This window comes from Diospyros lotus, chromosome 5 (genome assembly GCF_014633365.1).
Source record: "Diospyros lotus cultivar Yz01 chromosome 5, ASM1463336v1, whole genome shotgun sequence".
NCBI lineage: Eukaryota > Viridiplantae > Streptophyta > Magnoliopsida > Ericales > Ebenaceae > Diospyros > Diospyros lotus.
In genome coordinates, this window is record NC_068342.1 from 10,121,471 (window position 1) to 10,141,331 (window position 19,861).

General features: G+C 36.7%; 1 protein-coding gene and 1 long non-coding RNA gene across 5 annotated transcripts in view; one reads left to right on the forward strand and one right to left on the reverse strand.

Annotated features, from left to right (window-relative positions):
• Positions 1-19,861, forward strand: part of LOC127801358 (protein NRT1/ PTR FAMILY 7.3-like) — a 71,844-nt gene that overhangs the window by 13,110 nt on the left and 38,873 nt on the right. Inside the window, exon 1 of one of the 2 annotated variants that reach the window (XM_052336376.1) lies at positions 6,116-6,122. The exons of the other annotated variant lie outside the window; for it this stretch is intronic. The gene's annotated coding sequence lies outside the window, so the exon portion shown is untranslated. Of the gene's footprint in view, positions 1-6,115; positions 6,123-19,861 lie in introns of those variants that run through there. 2 annotated transcript variants of the gene reach the window in all.
• On the reverse strand, positions 26-18,231 carry LOC127801361 (uncharacterized). 3 transcript variants are annotated; one of them, XR_008023023.1, is made up of 5 exons: positions 18,217-18,231; positions 17,831-18,133; positions 17,571-17,735; positions 7,142-8,555; positions 26-647 (listed from the first exon to the last, which is right to left on the reverse strand). It is a non-coding gene; the product is annotated as an uncharacterized LOC127801361 (long non-coding RNA). The 3 variants fall into 3 exon arrangements; XR_008023022.1 differs by lacking the exon at positions 18,217-18,231 and having other exon boundaries at positions 26-519; positions 603-647; positions 17,831-18,165; XR_008023021.1 differs by lacking the exon at positions 18,217-18,231 and having other exon boundaries at positions 17,831-18,164.

The window sequence follows — 19,861 nt, forward strand, 5'->3', positions numbered from 1 at the left end:
TAAACAAATCAAACAAGAATAAATCTGTATAAACTACACAAAAATTTTCCATTCGATCCACAAAAAGAAATATGAATGTGTGTACATGCTAAGGTTGTAATATCTTTTGGGCTTAAAAATATAACATAAAATCAGAACGTGTATATGGATTCAACACTTGAACACGTAATCAAACTCGAGAGAGTTCCCACAACATCAACTTTTTGGGATTGGCCTTTTACGAATGCTTTTCGAGAATTTGCTCCACTATACTAAATAATGACCAGCAAGTCTTTGAAATAACACAGCAAGTATGAGATGCCTCCTAAAGTGGTAGCACAAGAGTGAGTTTGATTTCAGTTGGATTCTGAAGTGGATTATGTTTGTGCCATGTCGTGTGATTGTGATTGAGAGATTGGCCATCAAACCCCACAACCATATAATGGCTCTGCCCTGTTTCCTTTGCTTGTCGTGGGTTGTGGCCGTCCACGGAGTGGGCATTGTTGTTTTAAGTTATAGTCAATACTCTCATTAGTCAAGCTGTCCAATTCAAAGTAAGAACAATTTCAAGTCATCGCCATGCGCATCAAGTGAGAAAAAGGGTGAGGGAAGAGAAAGCAAACCCGAGTTAGGGTTAGCAAGCTGTAAGCACTCCCTTCAAATTGGCCCTATTAACACGTGAAGTAGAATAATTACTTGCTAGAAAATAAGAACTTCTGGACAAAGAACATTATTTTTCAACACACAAATCATTATTCTTGAACAATCAAAATCTACAAGGGCAATTCTCTAATGTCACAGGACAGATCCTCCCCCACAACTCAAAGGCTAAATTAAGACTCCACCGCTAATTGGATCATGTGCCAGTCCTCAAGGAAAAACGCTATCACAAAAAACAACTTTTGTCCATTACACAAAGATACAAATACATAGGACATGGTGAATGGGGAATCATGCAGCCTGGCCGTGGAAATGAGATAAGTAAAATCAGGGCATGAAATTTTAATATAAAAAATACTGTCAGAATAATATGACAGTAACATATTCATAAATATGAAACAATATTTTAACAAATTTTTAATTTCCAGAGCCTCTTCATTTTTCACAAAATTTATTTACAAACTTCTGTTTATATAGCACAAATTTATTGTTTGAGACTTGAGACTCATACATAAAGGTGCCTCTTAAAATGACAAAGTAAATACCAGTGAGAATATGAGCAAACATGTGTAACAGTAAAATAAAATGCATGAGAGCAAGTCAGTTACTGACGCGTAGCTTGTAACAGCTCCATCAGAATAACTAAAAGATAAGTCATGACCAAACTTGAGAAAGAATAAACACCAAAACTAGCACCCACACAGCAGACCTCTTTTATGAGTTTGAAGTCATGGCCGAGAGTCTAATACTTTTCTCTTTCTATGGCTATACAGGGGACTTCATAAAACTGCAGTATTACTACGTAATTCACCTAAATAATCCCATGACTACACACACTGCATCAAAACATCAAAATAAACTGCAAAAATAAAAAGGCTAAAACAAGACATACATACGAATTGTGAAAGCCCTTATAAAGACTTAAAACAAATCTGCATATAACACAATAAAAACTATAAGTTGAACTTTAATCCGAAGCTATATATTGTCACAACCCCAAGGGCATTTTAGGGCATATTAGTAATAATAGATTACATGTATTTTTTCCTTTGTGTACTTGCTGCTTTGCTGATTTGTGAGGTTGTTGAATGATAATTTGATTTCAGTCTTTTCTCTCTACATTCTTCTCCCCCGATTTCCTCTCTTCTCCCTCAATTCTCTCTGTTTTTGTTCTCTCTCCCTCCCTTTCTTCTCTCCCTTCCCCGTATTCTTCTCAAATTCCTTTCTAAATCCTAGCCAAACCCTAGGGTTGTGTTGTTTGGAATCAGAGCCGATCAATCCTCGGCTGTGATTCCAACAATTCTTGCTCTAAGAATTCAAGCGAATTCATTTTCGACTGATTCCCAACACTTCTCTGCGGATTAATTTCCAACGATTCTTGTTTGTGATTCCGTCAAATACTACTAACTTGACCCAATAAAGCAGAGTTCAGCAATTTCAGCACCAAAGCAGAGATAGGCGAATTCCAACAATCTAGACTGTGATTTTCAGCAACCCAGCCGAACTCAAGAAACTACAATTGGCCAGTGGTTAAGATTGCAGTGAGTAAGAAGTCACAGATTGGAGGCAAATCCAAGTGATCAAGATCATAGCGATCACAATCGAATCAGCGAATTGTAGTGACCCCATAGCAATCAGCTTGGAATTGTGGATTGTCGATCCACAATGGGTGACGACACTAATCAACGATTGGGTGCAGAATTGAATGAGTCGCATGAGGCGATTCAAGAAGCAGCGAATTCCAGTGATTCCGAAAAATTCATTAAAGTCGATGGTCCTCCAGCCATTGGACAGTGATTGGGTGAGAAGGCACCGGCTGGGGCAATCGTTGAATCACTATGATTGCGACTTCGATTCCTGTGAGTAATGAAGGCACAGCATGGAAACGAGCCCGGGCGATCTTGAATTAGCAGTGATCGCGAGCAGATAGTGATTAGTTGTTGGGGTTCCGACGATTGGTTTGGATTGGGGTGTGGGTCGCAGCTGTTGTCATGCTTGATTGGCAGTGAGTGCAACGATTCTCAGGTTGTTGATTTCTCCATTCCGACACTGCTAATTTCTGACATAGTGAATCTGGTCATCCCTGTCAGAAATTGAAAGGCAAAGTAGTCAGGCGATAGTCACTTGAGAATCAGAAGCCTCCCGCTTCTTAGAAGCTGATCAAAGCTGTTCAGATCAATGATTTTCATTTCGCAATGGAAGTTTTAGTTTCAAAGTTGCACAGCGGAAGTTTGGGTTTCAGTAATTGCGCAGCAGGTTTCTGAAGCAAGGATTAAGGAAGATTGTACAGAACAGTGATTTTTGGAAGATTGATTTTCTGAGGCTGATCATTTTAAGAGGCAGAATTCTAAAGCTAAGGAATCTAAGGTAGCGCAGAGGTAAATTCCAAAGTTGTCTAGATCATGTCTCAGGGAGAATTCTCTAGTTTCAACCAAAGTACAGCTAGATACGATCAAATTATGGCTAGTTGCAACCAAAAACTAGATGAATTCCTGATATTAATCGCCAAACAGTTACAGAAATCACCTCAAGAAGAAGAAATTATTTGTAGGAAGGAGAACCTAGTAATTTCTAAGGAAGAAGTTCACGATGTCTCCGTCGGAAGTTCTGCTAGTGAGAAGTTAAATTCTGAAAATACTGACAAGGAGGATGAACTACCTGCAAAGGACCCGGTCGGAGATGAGAGGTGCGGCGAAGAATTCAATAACCTAAAGCAAGAAGGTGTCATGGACCTAGGGTTGGATTGGGAATTGGAAAGATCCGATAGAAGTAAGACCAAGAACAGAATGATTGGAGAGAGAATTGGACAGAAATGGGGCAAGAAATTAGAGAGAAATGAGGGAGACATGCAGAGGGAAACGAGAGGGAGAATGGGAGAGAATTCAAGAGAGAAATCAGATCTTTGTTTATCAATTCCAAACATAACCTCTCATCCTCAGTTGTGGCTTATATATAGCCTACAGCCTCCCACATGCACCCATGTGCAATACAAAAACAGCCTAATTGCCTATTAGCTAAGGCCAAAGCTTTATAATAGAAAATAGAAAGGAAATTACAATTATTGTATAATGCATGTAAACTTCTACTATCATATTTACTAATCTATCCTTGGGGTGATGATAGAAGGCTCCATAACATATTATAATGACAAGTTTGAGGAATTGAAAACACTGTTGCTCAATTCCCATCCAACCTTGAATGAGTCTTACTTTGTGTCGAGATTCATTAATGGTCTTAACGATATGCTAAGGCCTATGGTGAAAATGATATGTCCTATCACGATACAACAAGCAGCTAAGAAGGCTAGGCTGTAAGAGTTGGCGCTAAAAACCATCTACAAAAAGCATGGGCTGTTGCCTAAAAGTTATCTTAAGAGCAGCCAACACAACGAAGGTATTTCTATGGCAACCTCCAATTTGCAGCAAGAAATTGATGAACTTCCCACAGTGGATGAGGAAATTCAGGAAGTAAGAGATACTCCAATTGATGAGATCTCTAAGGAAGATGAAGAAGTAAAAGATGTTGTGAACTCGAGAAAGGATATGATAACAACTCTGGATTTTGAAAACTTCCAAGTCTGTTTCTCTTGAAAAAATGGGTACTCCTCCAATACTTGATGACAATACAAAGCTAATTTTTGAGGATCTAAAGAATAGAGCCAAAGAGGAGGAAAAAGCAGTTAAAAAATGCCAACGTGTGGCAAAAGATTTTGCTGATCTTTTAGGCACTACCAAGGAAATCACAACAGATGATATTGTTGAAGAAGCAGAAGAGTTGGTGCTGATTTTAGTGGAGGAAAATAAAGGAGGTACTTCAAGAGAGCTTGAAATACCTGCTAAACAAAGAGATGTTGTTTCCTCTTTCATTCAGAAGAGAAAGTCAAGCAGGAAAAAGAAAAAGAGGCAAAATCAGGTAAGAGAAAAGAACAAGAAAAGGCAAAGAGTAAACCAGATCATGAAAATGAGAATTGGATGAAGAAACAGCGACTCGTTGTAATAAGTTTCTTGGGGACAAGAAACCTCTCAAGGAGGGGGGGATTGTCGCGAACCTAAGGGCATTTTAGGGCATATTAGTAATAATAGATTACATGTATTTTTTCCTTTGTGTACTTGCTGCTTTGCTGATTTGTACCTTAACCTAGAAAGCCTATAAATAGGCTGTAACCTAGAGAATTAGAGGTTGTTGAATGATAATCTGATTTCAGTCTTTTCTCTCTACATTCCTCTCCCCCAATTTCCTCTCTTCTCCCTCAATTCTCTATGTTTCTGTTCTGTCCCTCCCTCCCTTTCTTCTCTCTCTTCCCCGTATTCTTCTCAAATTCCTTTCTAAACCCTAGCCAAACCCTAGGGTCGTGTCATATATTGTGAATTCAAATTCTTGACTTGTATAATGTAAACTTGGCCTGCAGAATTAACAAATTGAACAGGTAAAGTGGACCAAGAACCATTGAAGAAAACCAGCAGCCTCAAACTGACAACTTTTAGGTTTAGCAAACACAAAGTAGTAATACATCTTGTTTTTGAGCTACCAAACATATGCACATCTTTTGACCTGATAGTCTTAAGTATAAATATCTTACAATAAAACCTTACTAGCCCCAAATCTAGACTAAGGAACTATGTATTTCATCTTTGTTTAAGTTCCTGTGCATCAAATTTAATCAAGAGAATCAAACAAACATGAACATTTTAGTTTCTATAATTAAGAGTTCTGATCCCCAACTCTTGTACTTTTTCTTCAAACCCCTTTACTAGCAAAGAATATGCATTGACCCCAATAGAACATTCTCAAGGTATTGGTTCCTGTGCTGTAGGGGAGGCCATGATGGCCAGCAATATTTCAGTCAATTAAAGCTTTAGAGAATTTAATATTTATCATATTTTATAGTCAGCAACAATTTTAATGAACTTGAAGACATCCAAGAACAATTAAAATTTAAATCTGAACAGATTAATTTAGTTTAGTAGTAGCATAGGAGGGATTTTAAAACCTTAAAGAAGGGGTAGTCAGCCATGCATTTGATTTGATAGTCTACTTATTTAGTTATTTCCAAATAAAAGGCAACAATTTAGTTTAAAGAACTCTCCAAGCGACACAAACAGCAATAATACAACCAATGGCTGTAGATGAGTCGAGCAGAACCAAGAAGTGAGTTGCTCAAGTATTGTTGATAACCTATTGGTTCATAAAATGTGTTCCAAGTTAAACTTCAAGATAATATTCAGGAACAAGATTTAATTGAAAGAACCACTGCTATCTTAAGCATTTTATATGTTTTTAGCTTATCTGGTCAAGTTTAACCAAAAGCTCAAAAACTTAAGCTCTACATTGCTTGAGCTGGAGTTACATAATATTGACCGAAGCCCAAACAAGCTCTTTATGAACCAAGCTCAAGATAGCTTTGTCCATTTTACGGTGCTTAACATAGCTTGTTTTGGCTATTTACATGGCTAATATCCCAACAAGGTGACCTCTCTCTCTCTCTCTGGCAGATGAAGGTGATGAGGCAAAAATGGAATTTCAAAATAGCAGCAGCAGTAGGTGAACTGAGAAATGGCATAGCAACAAAATAAAACACCATATGAGTACTAAAATAATGTGGAGATCCAACTCAGAGAAGATCAAGCAAACAAAATATGCTATTAAAAGCCAAGGCAAGTCAATAAAACAAAAGGGATCAAATGGGGCATTTTCATAATAACAGCTGCTGCAGCTCACCTCAGAGATGATTTAACAACAACATATCAACCCTTAAATCCCACTATGGGGAGTCAGTTACATGAATTCTAGTTCATCAATCATTTCCATGATTCTCTATCTGTGGCCTTATCTTTTGTAAGGCCCTAATAACTCATATAGCACCTAAGAGTCTCCCGCCTAGTTTTTCTGAGTCTCCCTCTACCTCAATAGTAAAAAATATGAAGTGCAGATCCAACTGGAAGCAGATGAAGCCAGAAATATTATTTATTAAACCATCATTTTTCCAATCCTAAAGTTAAGAACCAAATGACAAAGGGAATGAAGATTCACCTCAAAACATGGACGATCAAATGTAATAGCATGTTAAGTGTATGTTTTCTATAATTCCACACCCTCAATACCTTATTGGATCAGATAAAGGTACTACAGTTTTTTCATTTTTCTTTTTTTTCTCCCCTTCCCTAGGAAGGAGGCTAATGATAAAGGAAAATTTATAAATTTAGGATATCTATTGATGAACCATGAAAAGGCCAAACTGTTCAGTGGTTAATTAATTTTTGCACACATTCATTTGTTTGGATATTTCTCCATTTTTTTCCTTATCCTGGGTGTGAGTGAGAATCATGGAGCATCACCTTTCAGAGAGATGGGAAATTATCTTTGATACTAGGCATAGGCCAGAAGGTGCTCCATCTAATCTCTCATTGGCTAATCCCTCATGAAGTGCAATCATTTAATGGCATATAACTCCAACCTAATACAGGTGTTGATTAAGGAAAGATCAAGTTGAACATCACCTAACCTTTCTTTGGAAACACACTACCTTCTCCCTACATACAAGGGCTATAGGCTTCAAATCCCATATGCAAGGTCTAGTCCAGAACAGAACTCCAATGACATTAACCACAACCTTCACACTAGTAGACCACCATAACTATCTCCCCTGTAGGAAATGACTGCTAACAGAAGTCATAAGAAGTCAAACTCAACTACCAAAAGCACTGGCAGTAACAAAATAAACAAATTAAAAAAAAAAAAAAAAGAGCAATCAGATTCTGAAGATTTAACCCATTCTAATCCTGAGAGTGGATGAAAATAATAAAAATATAAATGGATTGCCAGTAAGCTCTTACATGAAAGCTACTTATCTTATCCAATGATCAAGCAGGTTCTCTAACATGATAATGCTCAATTTCTCACTTTAGAAAAAGCAAGTGTAGATATAACCAAAGATCAATTCATGCTACTACACTTATATAAGCCTCTATAAATGAAAATTTATGCATTTATGTGTTCCATTTAATGTTTTGTTTTGTTTTGTTTTACAGTGAACAAATTAACCAAACCCATCCTACTCACAAGGATGTGTCTACACCAGGATAGGATGCTTGCAGATTTAATCAGAAGTGCAATTCATTTAGTTAATATTGACATGCCAGCATCTTCAGTACAGACTTCAACTGTGCTAAATCTTCAGTGAAACAAGATAAAATGGACTTTTGACAACTTGGCATTAATCAAATCCAGAGCAAAACAGAACACCAAAAACGCAAGCATATTAGACTCTAGAAACCAAACTATTAACAATCCTAAGTTGGAAAATGCAAAGATGTGAGCCGTGTGATCACATATTTGTTTATATTCATCAGTCACCAGAGTGCCATTTTATCCCAAAAAGTATAAATAAGAAACAAGGTACTAATTTAATCAAAATATGAAACCAAATTAATGGAGCAGTAACTTGAAAACAGGAAGAAAAACAAATTTCCATACATTAGGAAACTTGCATATGTCTATATGCATGTGATTTATTTTATTGTCAACATGACAATATATATTGTCATTTACGACCACAAAGCTATGCACAGTATTTCAAGCTCTAAAATCACAACAGACCACAAGTAGTTTTTTACAGTTTGCAAAAAAGGAACCAGAAACCCAAGTTAACCCTTGACTTCTCCCGATGCAACTGGTACAGTCTCAGTGTCTGGTGACTCTGAATAGGAGATTGAAATCAGCTTAGACCTATACACCTCTGCTCCATCCCCATTAATACCTTCAACTGGACTTTCACTACTCGAATTTTCTGGGGACAGACCTGAAGCAAGATCCTTCTCTGGTAGGCGGTAGGAAATAGCAATTAGTGACTCCCGAGTCACCTCCTCAGTAACATCCTCCCCAGGTTCTTTCTTATCCATAAAATGATAACCCACGTTCTGAAAATTCATAGCATGTCATTTTATTACAGGAGATGAGTTGAAATGATACTGGTATAAAACAAACTAGAGAAACAAAGAACTCCAAATTTAATCCTGTGCACTAAAAACATACAACCATTGCTTGAGTTTTTAACATAATTGCACTGATTTAATATAAATTTAGTTTGAGCTTGTCCTGCTGCTGCATATTCAATCAAAATCATCTTAAAAAGACAAAAGAAGACATCAGCATGAATAGACCATGATATCTGAACAAATCATTTGTACATGTTAGCGCTATACTACCCAACATTCTATGTTATACAACAAAGCTAATTTTATAAAATTTCTTTTTTAGCTTTAGCAGAATCTTTCTATCATATAAAACATTGGGATACACTTTCTTTTTTAAGCATCCTACCATAATTCTTTGGGCAACATCTTCACTACTTTGCCATATTTTTGGATGATTAGACCAAGATATCTGAACTAATCTTGTCTTGAGATGACTTGATCTTCAAATTTCACCATAACATCATCAAATTTTACACCTTTTCACAGTTTACATTCCATATATTTGATCTTCAATTTGCTTAACTTAAAACCTCTAGATTCAAAAATGTTCATCCACATCTCAAATTCACTTCTTCCCTTGTGTCATCCACTACCACAATGTCATCCATTTACAAATTCTCCTACATCAATGATGACTAGATATAAAAGATTCTAAAACTATTCATTTGAGCACAAAATGTCCAGGCAAGGCTTCAACATTTGATTATTCATAAAGCATATAGTTTTCCCAACCACTAACCATGTTCAACGGTCCTAAATAACAATTTTGTGGACTTGAAAGTGATCATTCTCATTTGATTTTCTTTATCCTATCTTTTTTTTGTCATTGATCCATTGTACAAAATTAAGATATCCTAGCATATGCGGGCACATATATATACATATTTGTGTATATATAGAACCAAAAATTCAGAGTGCATTTTAAGAAATACCCAACAACGATACCACAATAACTATTATATATTGGGATCTCAAAACATTCTCTGAAGCCTAAACTCAAACTGTTGGAATCATGAACATCATGCTTTTCATGATTTCTCCTCAAATCCAACTTGCATGTAGACAGAGGTGCACTAACATAGAGAATTGTGCATAACAAAGACAAAGAAATCAAACATGTATAACAAGCCTTGACCCCAACCTTTTGATACCATGTTAAGTTATCAATTATTCAAAAATCTTAGGCTTAAGCTATTAGAAAAGAAGCTCAACTATATACATCAAGCTTTTCAAGAAGTAATTGCAGAATAGTAAAAGAAAAGTCATTTTTTCAATTATAACTGCATACATCAAAGATCTATACGGAGTCATTATAAGTAAATTCTAATTAAATAACTCACGAACGCATCCAAAAAAAGTGTTTTACTGTATGCTATATGTGGACTGCAGCATACTGTGGATGAGACCATAACACACTTCCTAAATATTAAGCTTGAATTATGGAACAATACCTTGAAATTCAAATGCTTCAAGTTAAACAAGTCAAAAATTGAATACATGGAATATAGTTCAGTAAAAACAAGAGTTTGAGTAATGTTGTTGTGAGACTTGAAAATTAAGTTACTATTAGGAACTATTAATTCAGATATCTTAGACCAACTGTTCAAATAAAAAAGAGATTATATAAGGTTGGAGTGACACTAATTGAATATATATATACATATATGTATGTATAAATACACAAAACACGATTAAAATAGTTTAGACATGTGAGAAAAGGACTAATAAAGGCACCTATAAGAGGAGTGCAGGCACCTATAAGGTGAGTGCATAGAATGAAAGAAGAACTTAGTAAGAAACCCATGGAAATGATCACCTTAAAGAAGGTAATATAGGTCATAGATGGTGATGAATAAATCACTAAAATTCATGTAACCTCCTCTGCCTAGTGGGATTAAAGCTTGTGTTGGTTTAGTCTGGTCATTTTCCATTACTGTATTATCTACATATCACTCCTAAGGCAGTTTGTTCCCATGTCATCTATTCAAGTGGATCCGTCATTTATGAGAAACATTTTGCTACAAACACAAATTACCTACTTAACTAGACCCCCCCAATCACAGACTCTGCACTTAACACTATTTTTGGCATCAAAGCAAGTTCTAGTATATTTGCTAGCATTCTTGTTGCTCTGTGCTTTTTTTTTTTTTTTTTTTTTTTGGAGTACTCCATTTGCTTGGCTTCTTGTCCCAGTTTCTCATGCTTCCTCAATTAATAGTCTAAGAACTCATCCATGACCTCCTAAAGATGTTGGGAGATGAAAAGAGATTTCATATAATATTTAAATAATCATATTTTTCCCCATCAATTAAAAAAATAAATAAATTAAGTTTTGCAACATACCTTAAGATTGTATTATTCAAAATGGCTGGCATGTAAAGGGTCCTAGTAAAAGTATAGACGTTGGGAACTTTAGTATTAGCATTCAGGAATAAAGCTTGGAGAATGAGATTATGAAAACTTTGCACATCCTAGTAAGTCATGAATAAGGTTCAATGTATGTTAAAATCAATCAACAAGTACAAGTTTAAACCTATCATAGATTCTCAAGAGGGAAGAGAGCTTAGGCCTTAGGTTGAGGGTTCTATCAACTAGAAAAAGCTTGTAAGCTTTTTTGCTCTTCTAACCAAGAGTTTCTGGTGCTTCTTTGATCCAGCTACAAACCAATTCACGATTTTTCTCATTCTCAAATTTCACAGAAATTTGTGTGAACTATTTTTCTATTGCATATTCTTGCTAACATGTGGATTCATTGTCTGAAAAAGAGGGAGATTATTGAAGATCTGTAGAATTAATTGAGAGAAGAGAATGATCATCGGTTTCATTTGATAGTGCTCAATATATACATGATTAGGAAATAGAAGTCCTACCTAATGTACAAGTCTAATCTATCTATAAGTAAAAAATCTAATCCATTTAAATTTACAATTTATCTATCTGCAAAACAGAAATAACCAGTTAACTAATAGGAGAGATATTCGGCCTTATCTCTAGCTTTGAATGCTCCGAATATTTAGGAGCATTATCTTGGATCTAACTTCCTGATAATGCCACTGATTTCATTTTAATTCTCCACACTCCCTCTCAAGCTTGGGCTGAAAAAGATGTTGTTCAAACCAAGCTTGGAGCTCAATTCATCAAAAAATTTTCTCGGTAGAGCTTTAGTTAGGATATCCGATATCCGCCACTTGATTGTTAGTAGGAGTGTAGACCAACTGAAACATCCCTTCTTCCAACTTCTCTTAAATAAAATGTCAAATCTATTTCAACATGTTTTGTTCGATCATGATGATTGGATTCTTTGCAATGCTGATGGCAGATTGATTGTCACATAGCATTTGTACTTATTTAGGGACAGCCACTTGTAGCTTTTGAAATATTCTCCTCAACCATATTCCTTCACAAAACCCTTGAGTCATAGTTCGAAATTCAACCTCTGTGCTACTTCTAGAGACCACGGACTGTTTTTTGCTAGGCCAAGTGACTAAATTCCCCCAAACAAATGAGCAATACCCGGATATTGACCTCCCATCACAAATTGAACCAGCCCAATCAGCATCGCTATACACTTCTATTCCTCGATTATTTGTTTTCCGAAACATCAAGCCTTTGCCAAGAGTCAATTTCAGATACTTTAAACTGTGACTTCTGTAAGATCATTCATAAATTGACTAACACAACTTACTAAGAAGCTTATATCCGGTCATTTATGAGATATGTATATTAACTTTTCTACCAATCTTTGATATCTTCCTTTATCAACCGGTGCACTTTCTTTGCCAAGATCTAACTTCATATTTTATAAAGAGAATTCGACTCACCATCCACTCTACTTTCTAATTGATCTAATCTCTTAAGACCCAGGTCCATGCGATCCAATAGCTAAGTTAAATACAAATAAATCTGAGTTTAATGGATCTAATTCAGATTTGAACCTTAAATTATTTGTGTACGATAGACTGTGTAATTTTTGGGAAGTTGCTTATTCCCCCTTTGACCTTGACATATATCATTTTTTATTTTAAGAAATTATAATAAAATATAAGATCTTTAATTAGTAGCAGAGAAGTGGCAGCAGCAAAGAAGGGACGCTAAAGATGTCAGTGAAGCCGCATCGATGGGCAAAGATAATGGAACACTGTAATGCTAGAGATGTGAAGTTGTGACGACGACCAAGGGAGATGACAGGGCCAGCGACACCGGACACTAGAGATGACCCGACAACGGAGTGAAGAAGATAAAGCAGCGAAAATTGGCTCTCTTAGGCCTTAGCTTTTTAAAAACACTGGTATATATAAAGACTTTTAAATTATGTAATATTTTAGTTATTTAAATATAGATAAACCAAATAAAAACACTAATTCACAACTTTAAAATTAATGTTTGTCCAATGTTTAACCTTAACCAAACTTAACTAAACTTCCTCTGATTTTCATTTGTGACGGCCTGGGCGCAAGTAACGGTGCAAACGAGCCAAGAGAAGCTGGGCTCAGCAAATTTGAGCACAAGCTCGAGCTTGAGTCCAAGTCGAGCCTAGAAGCTTGGCTTGAACTTGAGCTTGATTAACATAGCCCGAGCTTGAGCTCAGCTCGGGCTTGGTTCGTCAATTCAATTGATGAGCTGAGCTGAGCTCAGGCTCACCACAAAGAGGAGGATGAGCGGCAGAGGAGGAGAAGTGTGCAGCAACAGAGATGGAGGATGAGTGGCAGTTGGCAGCAAAAGGTGAGGCAATGGGGAGAAGTAAGGCGTCGAAGGAAAGAGGGCTGAAGAAGAAGAAAGAGCAATAGGCGAACAAAGCAACAAACGGAAAAAAAAAAAAAAAAAAAAAAAAAGAGGAGAGATGAGAAAGATGAGGAAAAGTGGGTTTCCTCTTAGGGAGAGATTGGGTTTTTTTATTGGACAAAGAGAGGGTTTCTTGGGAAGAGAAAAGTGATACAATATGTATATATATATATGTTAAATAATATATTTATAAAATATATATTTACTATATAATTTAATAAATAAATAATATAATATAAAATTATTATGTTGTTCGTGTCGGGTAAATAACATTTGTCCAATGCGAGTAAAATTAGAAGGGGCGTGACCCCCTACCCACATACCCCCTGCATGTCTGTGTCGAACAAACTCAACGCAAGCAAGAGAATATCTATTTGATATAATAATATATATGTATGTTAAATAATATATTATATGTTCACGAGCCTCTAACTAAGCCAGCTCATAAATAAATGATTCGAGGTTTATTGAGCTCAATCTCGATTTGTTTACAGATCGAGTTTTAAAGTTAGACTCAAACTCGACTCATTTACATTAACTAACAAACTCCAACAATCTTTTATTGAGCCAAACATTAAGTCGAGTCAACTCGATCCACCATTTGCATCTCTAGGTGTAGGGCCATACCCATTACAGTGGCCCATGGATCTAATCTAGTTGCCCAATAGTTCACGTGCATTGCGCATGACGAACAAGAGGAGACTGTTTAAATGCCCGATCACCAGTCGGACCCTCAGGCAGTCAAAGCACTACAGGAGCCGTAATACACCAAGGTTCGTTCATCTCTCTCTCTCTCTCTCCCTCCCTCTCCCGCTTTTTCAACAACTAGATCTAGCATGTTTTTCTTTGCTAGGGATAAAGCGATTGACCGATTTTATTGATTCTAATTGCGGCGTAAACTATGATCGGTGTCCGTTACTCTTTTGACAATTTGTTGGATCGATTTTGATTATTTGTACTTGGGTACTTAGGTCAGGTACTCATCTGGAGCACTTGAAGGGGGTTTGAATGGCTATTAGTTTGATTTCTGATGGAATTTGATTCGTTTTTATTGTTTGATTCCTTCCTTCAGTATGTGAATAGCCTGTAAACTAGGGATACTGGGTTGGAAGACAAATTTTACTGGCAGAAAGAGTTCAATGGCCGAGTTCAAATTAGGATTTTACTTGGAGAATATCTGCAAGGATTAGGGTTATATTTTGTTCAAGGAAAATACCATTGTCATAAAACTATAATCAACAACGGTTTAATTTTGATGTACTACTAAGGGTCAAAAGAATAGAGAAGCAGTATGTAGCGGCTCTACACAATTTTAGGTGAGTTTTCTGTTGCTGCAGTTCAGAAATAGGTCTGCAAGAGAGAAGGCCACCAAAATAACAGTTGTGAGATGAACTTGGGGACTTACATGCAAGTTATTGAGCCAAACATTAAGTCGAGTCAGCTAGATCCATTTGCATCTCTAGGTGTAGGGCCATACCCATTACAGTGGCCCATGGATCTAATCTAGTTGCCCAATAGCTCACGTGCATTGCGCATGACGAACAAGAGGAGACTGTTTAAATGCTCGATCACCAGTCGGACCCTCAGGCAGTCAAAGCACTATAGGAGCCGGAATACACAAAGGTCCGTTCATATCTCTCTCTCTCTCTCTCTCTCTCTCTCTCTCTCTCTCTCTCTCTCTCTCTCTCCCGCTTTTTCAACAACTAGATCTAGCCTGTTTTTCTTTGCTAGGGATAAAGCAATTGACCGATTTTATTGATTCTAATTGCGGCGTAAACTGTGATCAGTGTCCGTTACTCTTTTGACAGTTTGTTGGATCGATTTTGATTATTTGTACTTGGGTACTTAGGTCGGGTACTCATCTGGAGCACTTGAAGGGGGTTTGAATGGCTATTAGTTTGATTTCTAATGGAATTTGATTCGTTTTTATTGTTTGATTCCTTCCTTCAGTATGTGAATAGCCTGTAAACTAGGGATACTGGGTTGGAAGACAAATTTTATTGGCGCAAAGAGTTCAATGGCCGAGTTCAAATTAGGATTTTACTTGGAGAACATCTGCAAGGATTAGGGTTATATTTTGTTCAAGGAAAACACCATTGTCATAAAACTATAATCAACAACGGTTTAATTTTGATGTACTACTGAGGGTCAAAAGAATAGAGAAGCAGTATGTAGCAGCTCTACACAATTTTAGGTGAGTTTTCTGTTGCTGCAGTTCAGAAATAGGTATGCAGGAGAGAAGGCCAGCAAAATAACAGTTGTAAGATGAACTTGGGGACTTACATGCAAGGGCTATGGATGGAGATGGCTGGAGGTCTAGAAGTCAACTAGGCCCACCTAGTGGGATTAAGGCTTCTGATTGTTGCTTTTGTTTAGTTAGCAACAATATCATCACCATCATTAACAAGTTTAAATTGCACTTGGTGAGGTCATCTAAAAGAATGGCCATTATATTCAACGTTATGTTTAAGGGTCTTTCACCGTTTTTTTGGGGTATTCCTGTACCTCTACCTTTACATTTTTTTTTTTTTCATTCTATCCACTTGCTTCACGGATGTTTATATTGGGCTTCTTCTTACTTATTCAAATAATCTTAATCATACTGCTACTTCAACCTTATTATATATATATATACATATATTTTCTAATTTTATCTTTTATGTTCTTTCCTATGACACATATCTATCACAACATTCTTATATTAGTTATACTCATATTTTGCATAGGTTGTTGGTTTTTAACTGGCTAATGTTTTGAGTTATACAAAGATGGTTTTATAGTCGTCTAATAAAATTTCTATTTAATCATAAGAATTTTATGGTTGCATAAATTGTTAGATGCACATCTCCATTTTAATCATTGTCCTGATTCTATAAGATCGTGTGGAGAATTAAAATGAAATCAGTGGCATTATCAGGAAGTTAGATCCGAGATAATGCTCCTAAATATTCGGAGCATTCAAAGCTAGAGATAAGACCGAATATCTCTCACATTAGTTAGCTGGTTATTTCTGTTTTGCAGATAGATAATTTGTAAATTTAAATAGATTAGATTTTATACTTATAGATAGATTAGACTTGTACATTAGGTAGGACTTCTATCTCCCAATCATGTATATATTGAGCACTATCAAATGAAACTGAGGATCATTCTCTTCTCTCAATTAATTCTACATGGTATCAGAGCTGAGTTTTGATTCACTCCCAAGCCTTTTCCGATAAACCACTACTCGCCCTTCCTCCCGTGGTGTTTTTCTCCTTTCAGCCACTTGTTTTTCCCTACTCGTCAACGTGGCCGGCAAGAGTTCTCAATCATCCGAAATTATCCCTTTATCCACCAACAATCAAGGAGCTATTGACAATAATATGTTCACTGTCACTAGACATAAATTGAAAGGGCAGAACTACCTACAATGGTCTCAATCGGTCTTGATGTTCATATGCGAGAAGGGGAAGGACGATTACTTCACCGAAACAACAACCAAACCAAAGGAAGAAGATCCTACATATTGGAGTTGGAAAGCTGAGAATAATATGGTAATGTCCTGGCTTATAAATTCTATGGTGAATGATATAGGAGAGAAATTTCTTTTATATGATACAGCCCAAGATATTTGGGAGGCTGCTAGAGAAGCCTATTCACATGTTGAAAAACCTCTGAATTGTTTGAGATTGAAAGCTTGCTTGATGATCTCAAACAAGGTGAATCTCATGTGACTCAATATTTCAATTCCCTGAACAAATTTTGGCTGCAACTAGATAAGTTTGGTAACATTGAATGGAAGTGCACAGGAGATTCTGCAAAGTACAAAAAGATTGTGGAATAAACCCAAACGTTGTTGTTTCCATCGACGTTAATTCCTTGTTGAAGGCCTGTTACTCACTACCACGTATAAAATAAAAATTCAATAAAATCAACATATAAATTATATAATATAATTACATAAGACACATACAAAATATTTTCACCATTAAAAGTGAACAAAAACTCACATAATTTTACACAAACTAAATAGTAAAGACTGAATTATTACACCATTAAAACCCAAAGAAAAGGTAAAAATAGATATTGAAAACAAAGGATAAACCAATTTAATGCAAAACCAGAAATAGAAGGCCGCCGGCCGTCCATCGGAAGGTGGCCGAAAACCAGATAGGGTTGGGCGGGAAAGCTTACCGTGGACGAAGATGGCGACGAGGATGAACGGCGGTCTGCAAGTCGGAATCGGAGGTCGACTTCGGCGGAGATGGCGAACAAGAAGATCGCGCGCTGAAACAGAGACCAAGATTGCTACCGGTGGACGAAGACTCCAGATCGATGGTCGAAGACCAAGATCGCTCGCTGAAACAGAGAGAAAAACCAAGATCGGCGGACGAAGACCAAGATCGCTCGCCGGAACTACAGAAATAAGAACAGAACGTGGACGGAAACCTTACCGTGGAAGAAGATGAAGATGCGCCGGTGGTCTGAAACTCGAAATCGAAGATGGTCTTCTGCGGAGATGGCGACGAACACGAAGTCAGAGCTGGTCTTCTGCGGAGATGGCGACGAAGCCCAATACGGAGCTCGTCTTCGGCGGTGGATGGCGACTCACAGGAAGTCGGAGATGGCGACGAAGCCTAAGTCGGAGCTCGACTTAGGAAGTGGATGGCAACGAAGAGGAAGGGGACGAAGCCGGCGCGAAAGGGAGAGGAAAACACCAGAGAAATCAGGTGACCGAAAATTAGAACTTAATTTCCCTGGAAAACTTAACTAATCAAACAGAGTTTAGATAGAAAATTGTCCTTTTCCAATATAAAAAAATATAAGCAATCAAACGCACCCTAAATCATCAATTCTTGAGAATGCACGATCGTTCAATTATTAAATCAAAATTTATATTATTTATATGCTATACATCGAGAAAAAGTTTGAAAGTCTTTTGAGTAATTATGAAAATAAGGTTATGACTTTAAAATTGTATGAGTCCTCTCTTCACAATTCTATGTACATAAATGATCTTTCTCAACTCTAAAACAAATAAGTTATGTACTAATTAAGTACATCTTAAAAATAGTCTACATTATAAATGATGAATTATATTAGATAACACTATACCTAATATTAGACACTTTTTAAAATTAATTTACACCATCTTATTTAATGTATACCTGTAATACTTAAGATATAGACGAACTTATAAAAGAAAGGGTAAATGTACCTATGAAGGAATGCAGAATAATTTGAAAGATCATACTTGATGTTAGTTGCCATTTTAGTTGCTTTTATAATTGAGAATAATAATGTAACTATAATATGTGATGATACTACATATTAATTAGGCCAAATCCATATTTTATTAATTTACTTTCGTGTTTTTTTTTTTGTGTGTGATCACTTGAATTTTTCGCTGGTTCAATTACACTCATAGATCATATATTTTCAAGTCACTCGCACACCTCGTCAGTATAGTAACCAACGCATAAGTAACATGTCTTTCGTGAATAAAAACCTACTTGTTGGGCCAATAAGAAAGCGCCGCATCACATTTGGCACAAGACTATAAAAGTTCAAAAGAAAAATTTCTCTATCTGGCATTTCATCTATCTCTAGTGTCTTATTCGATGTCTTCTCTCTCTCTTCGATGGTGTCTTCTCAACTCCTATTCTTTTTCTAATGTCTCATCAACTCCTTATCCCTTTCCAGTTGCATCTTCACTAGCGTCTTCTCTTTCTCTCAATGAAGTCTCCTCAACTCATTATTTCTCTTTGGCAACATCTCATAAACTCTCTCTCTTTCTCTCTCTCTTCAACATCTTCTCAACTCCCTTTCTTTTTCTTTAGTTGTGTCTCATCTTTCTCTTCGATGTCTCTTCAGCTCCTTCTCTTTCTTCAACGACATCTCCTCAACTTTATCTCTCTAACAGCATCTCCTTAACTCCATCTCTTTATTCAGAGTTTCCTCAACTCCTTCTTTCTCTTCGGTTACATCTCATATCTCTCTTTAGTGTCTCCTCAACTTTCTTTCTGTATTCTACAACATCTCTTAACCCCATCTATCACTCTCTGGTGTCTCCTCAACTCCAATCTCTCTTTAGTGTCTCTTCAGTACTCCCTCTCACTCTCTGATGGCATCTCCTCAACTTTCTATCTTTCTCTAGTGATGTCTTCTCAGCTCCATCTCTTTCTTCGGTGTCTCCTCAACTCCCTCTCTCTACTTACGTCTCCGGCTACATCTCTTTCAATTACATCTCTTCTGATGTCTCCTATATCTTTTTAGCATTTTCTCAAGTCCCTCTCTTTCTCTGGCAACATCTCCTCAACTCTATTCCTTTCTCCTACGATGTCTTCTTAACTCTCTCTCTTTCTTCGGCAACTAGAACATCTTCCCTCCACTCTTTGTACTTGTCGTCAACCACTTCTCCTGCCTCATCACTAGCTGATTTTGTCCTACCACACCACCCACCCAGCCTTGCTACCAATCACCAT